Genomic DNA, 6,086 nt, shown 5'->3' with positions numbered 1-6,086 from the left:
GATTTAATATTGATTTGCAGAACTATAAGACAGGAATATAATTCCATACCATTCCCAACATCAGAGTTGTGTATCCCCAAAGCCTCCCTTGGACACTGTAGTCGTTCTCCCAAGTTCACAGATATGGGTTGACTACTATTTCTCTATCTAGCTATCTATCTATCTATCTAATCTCTATTTTTTGCCCTTTTTTTTCTATGCTCCTGCCTTCTGAGCTTTCCTTCTTTCCTTCCTTCCTTCCTTCCTTCCTTCCTTCCTTCCTTCCTTCCTTCCTTCCTTCCTTCCTTCCTTCATTTCCAGAGCACTGCTCAGCTCTAGCTTCTGGTGGTACAGGGGATTGAACCTGGGACTTCACAGCCTCAGGCATAAGAGTCTCTGCATAACCATTATGCTGTCTACCCTTACCCCCTTCTCTTCTTTCTAAGTCACACCTATACTCATCCCTATTTCTGAGTGTCTTTCCTCTTTTCCTTTTCTTTCTCTGGGTCCTGATGGAATTCAGGCTCAGAGCCCTCTGACCATCTTTTGCACATATTATGTGCAGGACCATGTTGGAGCCCCCAGTCCTCATCTGCAGGGGGGACGCTTCACAAGTGGTGAACCAGGACTCAAGGTCTCTCTCTCTCTGTGTGTGTCTGTCTGTCTGTCTCTCTCTGTCTCTCTCTCTCTCTCTCGCTCTGTCTCTCTCTCTCTCTCTGTCTCCCCCCCCTCCTCCTTCCCTCTCAATTTCTCTGTATCCCATCTAATAAAACTAGAAAAAAAAAAAAAAAGACTGCTGGCAGTGTGGTGGATTTGTAGTGCTGGCACTGAGTAGCAATAGAAAAAATATTGTTTGTCTTAATTAAGCATTTAAGTTCAGTTTACAAATCTTACTTTTCTATTTACAAAAAAAAAGAAAGAAAGAAATACTCAGGAAAATGTTAATCAACAAAATCCCCCACATTTAGACTTGAAATTTAAGTCATACATCTAAAGATCAAATCTTACAGAACTGGTAGTAGTACTGAAATTCTCCTAAGTGTCTTGGTATTGCTCACAAAGCCGGCACAATTTCAGCTTAAAATCACAGACTAAAACCATCATTCACAGACACATTTTAAATGAGAATCTTGAAGTCAATCTGAAAAAAACCTTCTATGCCAACTTTTCTTGAATTCAAGTCTACATCCTTTGTTTCTAGTGATAACGCAAACACACACTGCACGTTTGATTTATTTTCCCTTCTCCACAATTAACACTACCCCCCTCCCCCAGTGAAAAACCACCTCTCAGTGCTAAACCTTTAGACTGTATACACCAGCAATTCGAGGTCACCATCTCACCTAGCCAAGGCAGTTGCTAGACTTTCCAAAAAAGAATCTTCTCTGGAACTCTGACACCAAGACTGACTTTTTAAATGGCTGCTTGTGAAGCTGGGCTCTCCCTCTCTTTTTTTAATTAATTAACTTATTTACTATTGGGTAGAAACAGAAATTAAGAGAGGAGGGAGGTAGAGAGGGAAGGAGATACCTGCAGCCCTGCTTCATCACTCATGAAATTTTCCCTTTTTTATGTCTTTTTTTTTTTATATATTTAGAGTTGGGCTCATTTTAATAGTCACTCTATGACAGACTCTAAAATATAGACTTTGGGGCTGTGGGAACTATTCTGAGCGGAAGTCATCTGAGGACCAGCAGATGCAGGGAAAAGCTTTTTTGCTGAACTCTCATTTTCTGGCTAAAAACAGAGCCAAAGAACTTAACTATCACAAATTACTCCTTGGAAAAAAAATATATATATGCATCATAAAATTTACCATTTCAAATATAAATAAACAACTAAATTTCCCCTGGGTAGTTTTTCAACGTTTTTTTAAAAAATATTTATTTATTTCCTTTTTGTCGCCCTTGTTGTTTTCATTGTTGTTGTAGTTATTATTGTTGTTGTTATTGATGTTGTTGTTGTTGGATAGGACAGAGAGAAATGGAGAGAGGAAGGGAAGACAGAGAGGGGGAGAGAAAGACAGACACCTGCAGACCTGCTTCACCGCCTGTGAAGCGACTCCCCTGCAGGTGGGGAGCCGGGGGCTCGAACCAGGATCCTTACGCCGGTCCTTGCGCTTCGCACCACATGCGCTTAACCCGCTGCGCTACCGCCCGACTCCTAGTTTTTCAACTTTTATAGTTGATAAAGAGATAAAGGCACCAGGATGAGTTGGAGCTCACTGACTGTCTCTGGAATGAAGCTGCATTGAGTCTCACACCTACTACACAAAATGCGATGGCCTGAGCCCCCTAGAGAGAGGTATCAGAATGCCACATCCCAAGACCAGCCAGTTCTTCTACTCGTCTTTTAGTTGTCTGTTTTAGCGTGTGCATGTAGCCGTGACAGTGACATTGCATATGCACATTCTCACTCTTGGGGCCACTTTTCCATTCAGACAGGATGACTGAGGGAGTCAGTAAGTACCAGAGTTTCCTCAGATGCCATGATACTCCCATATGATGCTGGTGTAGGGCTGGAATTTGGGCTTTTTTTTTTTTTTTTTATTTCCTTCTTGTTCTTTCTTCTTTCAAAAAAAGAAATTGGGGACACTGAGCAGGACTGATCTGTGTAGGCTTATATGCTTGCAACTGGATGGTCAGACCTTGGAATCGCTGGGGAGGTGGCAGAAATGCCAACAACCAAATAGACGTGTTGTTTTTCGCTCCTTTTTTTATTTACACACACACACACACACACACACACACACACACACACACACACACACACACCCATGCGAGACCTTAGAGCCTATCCCTTTCTTGGGGGGGGAACCCATGGCCTCTGACCTCACAGCTGTGCGCCCCTTCCCCATGGAAACCTTTGTGTCTTGCTCTGGGGACACCAGAATTCTTGGTATATTTACACCCCTCCTCGCTCCCCCACCCCCATAGCTGGTCTTTGTTTTCCCCCTTCCCTTTCTGATCCATGTGTATCATATTACGTGAGATATCATCTGCCTGAAAATCTTGTGCAGATTATTGGGGGGGGGGGGGAGATTTGTGCACCGCAAGGCAGTCACCCTACCCAGTAAGCAGTCTCTCCAGCCCTACGTACGTAACTACGTAGTCTAAACATTCTAGTTTTGTTTGAGTGTAATTGATTTACAAGAAAGTGTACACAGACTTAACTATAAGCTTTGAGAATCATCTGCACAACAGGCAAAGAATACATATAACCACCACCCCACAGATTTCCTCTTGCTATCCATGTCTGGCCGTATATTGCTCGGTTTCAAGATTTTATTTTCTAGAGATAAAGAGGTAAGGTAGAGGTGAGGTGAAACAGAATTTGCCATGGACTGATAACTGTTGAATTGTTTAACACGTGGGCAGATGACTTTTCTCAAGTCAGATTTGCAAAAGCCTTTGGAGTTCACTCTGAAATGCCGGCTGCCATTCCAATAAAAACACTCAGCAGTAGGGAGCTGAAAGCTATTGGAGTTTCCTGGCTTCCTTTGCAAATACGCATTTTCAGGCCCAGACATTATGGCCTCTGCTAATAAGTAGTTTAAAAGTTTGCTGTAACTGAAATAAACTCCAAGATAACATTTTTTTTTGGTACTCCCTCTTTGAGTTATCTCTTGTCTCTTTAATCCTACTGAATGGGAGTAGAGATAAGTACATTTACCCATTGTGGAAGGAGAATGAGCTCAGAGGAGAAGAGGTCCCTCCCCTCCCTTCCCCTCCCCTCCCCAGGACAGACTGGGTGATACTGGGCAGAAAGCCCCTGCCTTGAATTGCTTGAGACTTCAGGATTCATTGAAGACTCTTATCTGCACCAAGTTAAATCCTTAAGGGACTCCTGGAAGCAATTTTCCATAGGTTTAAGTTCCTTTTTTTTTTTTAGATGGAAAAACTGGAATTTGGCAAAGTTAATTTTTCTAAGTTGTCCATACCAGTAAGTGTTGTCCAAGTAAGTAAGTGTTGTCCAGTAAGTGTTGTCTAAGTTGTCCATACCAGTAAGTGTTGGAGCCAATTGTTGGAATTCAGAAGGCCTAAATCAGGTTTGCATAGCAGAAAGTGCGAGCGCAGACGGACAGGGACTTAGAGATCAAACGGGCTCCTGAGCTAAATAGGAATAGATATGGCCCCTGGGTCAGATCCGTGGGGTAAACAGCTAATGAGATTTATATATATTTCCTCATGTTTGGGGCCTATTCTCTGCCCTAATCCAGCTTTCTAGCCCCATTCTCAACTCTGACACCATCTTCCCAGACAATATTTTTAGTCCACCTGCACGTTAGCTATCAGGCTCAGGCAAAAATTACTCAAGTCACAGGCCCCTGGGAACATACCTAAAATAGACTCCCTAGCATCTTCCCACACCAAGACCCTTAATTTCATCTGCCCTATTCCTACCTACCTTTGGGTTCCTGCTTATTAAAGGGCTTGACCTGTTTTCTATCTTACTGCCTTTCAGCCACCAAGTAGCAGATGCTATTAGGATTCCATCTTGACTTTCCTGGGCAGACGACCTCACCAATATGTCCTGAAGTCTCACCTGTCCACACACATGGGTGTTGATGATTAAGTAATAAGCAACCCTGGCTTGAAAGAATATAGTATTTTATAGACTATTTAAGCCATTTCCTCCCCATCACTTTTCCTGCTCCTTCCTTCCTCACCTCTTGGACTGGACAGACCAATTTCTGATCAGATATATATGCACAAGAAAGTGCAATTTCTTGAAGCTCTTTCAGCATTGACTCAAGATTCTGTAAACGGGTCAGCAAAGTGCACCTTCCTCTGCTGGTCAGCTAGGAGCTCTCATTTGTTGAACGTGAGTCACTCCTTAATCGCTGAGCTTTCTATATGTGGCATGTCTTTAATGCTCTGTTTATACAGGCACTAAAATTGTATTCCATAGACCGGATGATTGCTGCACTGGCTTTATAAACTGTTGGGGATTAGCTTTTATGGAAAACACTGGAAGAAGTCTTTTATGGGAGTAATTTCTGCTGCTGTTGCTTTGAAGTTGGATGGAGATTAGGATTCATGCAGGTTCTCTTCTTTTTAAGATGAAAAGTCATGTCGTATTTAAAGAGTTTATATTTAGACAAAAAACAGATTTTAAGATAGAAACAGGGAGAGAGACAGAGACACAGACACAAGAGAGAGAGAAAGACAGTGAGAGATGGGGGTTGGAGGAGGGCAGAGGAGGAGGAGACACCATACATCACAGTACCAGTTTCCTTTTTACTGTGATGTGATCAGCTATCCGAGTGAGCTTTTTTGCTAACATTAAATAATAGTAATAATAATAATAGTAATAATAACTTTAAAAAATTTATTGGGGAATTAATGTTTTACATTCGACAGTAAATACAATAGTTTGTACATGCATAATATTTCTCAGTTTTCCACATAACAATACAACCCCCACTAGGTCCTCTAATAATAATAATAATAATAACTCTTATCAAACATCACAGTACAGTCCTTAAAAAATGACAGCTCGGGGAGTGGGGTGGTGGGCAGCGGGTTAAGCGCACATGATGCGAAGCGCAGGGACCGGTGTGAGGATCCCGGTTCGAGCCCCCGGCTCCCCACCTGCAGGCTTCACAGGCGGTGAAGCAGGTCTGCAGGTGTCTGTCTTTCTCTCCCTCTCTGTCTTCCCCTCCTCTCTCCATTTCTCTCTGTCCTATCCAACAACGACAGCAATAACAAGAATAACTACAACAATAAAAAACAAGGGCAACAAAAAGGAAGTAAGTAAATGACAGCTCTACTTCGTTTATGTGATGCGTTCTGACAGCACATGTCTTAGGCACGTTTCCCCTGTAACTTTTTGCCGTCTTCAGCTCATGAAGTTGTCCTGTGGCTCTCACAGTGAAATTAAATAATGTCTCCTTTCTGCATTTTGGTGCCCTCCAGGCAGAAGTCTGCACATTCAACACGTGGTAAGTGGCCTGGCTCCACGTGCATCCTTTGCATATCCCTGCCAGCTACCCCTTCACAAGTCTTTATTTTATTTTACTTTTTAACGTGGCAATTTACAAAAGTACCGGCAGTATTCTGCACCTGCCAGAATCGCAGTAATTAGCCTGGGATGCACAATGATTT

Source organism: Erinaceus europaeus, chromosome 12 (genome assembly GCF_950295315.1).
Source record: "Erinaceus europaeus chromosome 12, mEriEur2.1, whole genome shotgun sequence".
NCBI lineage: Eukaryota > Metazoa > Chordata > Mammalia > Eulipotyphla > Erinaceidae > Erinaceus > Erinaceus europaeus.
The sequence above is the reverse complement of the archived record's forward strand: the minus strand, read 5'-3'. Positions refer to the sequence as shown.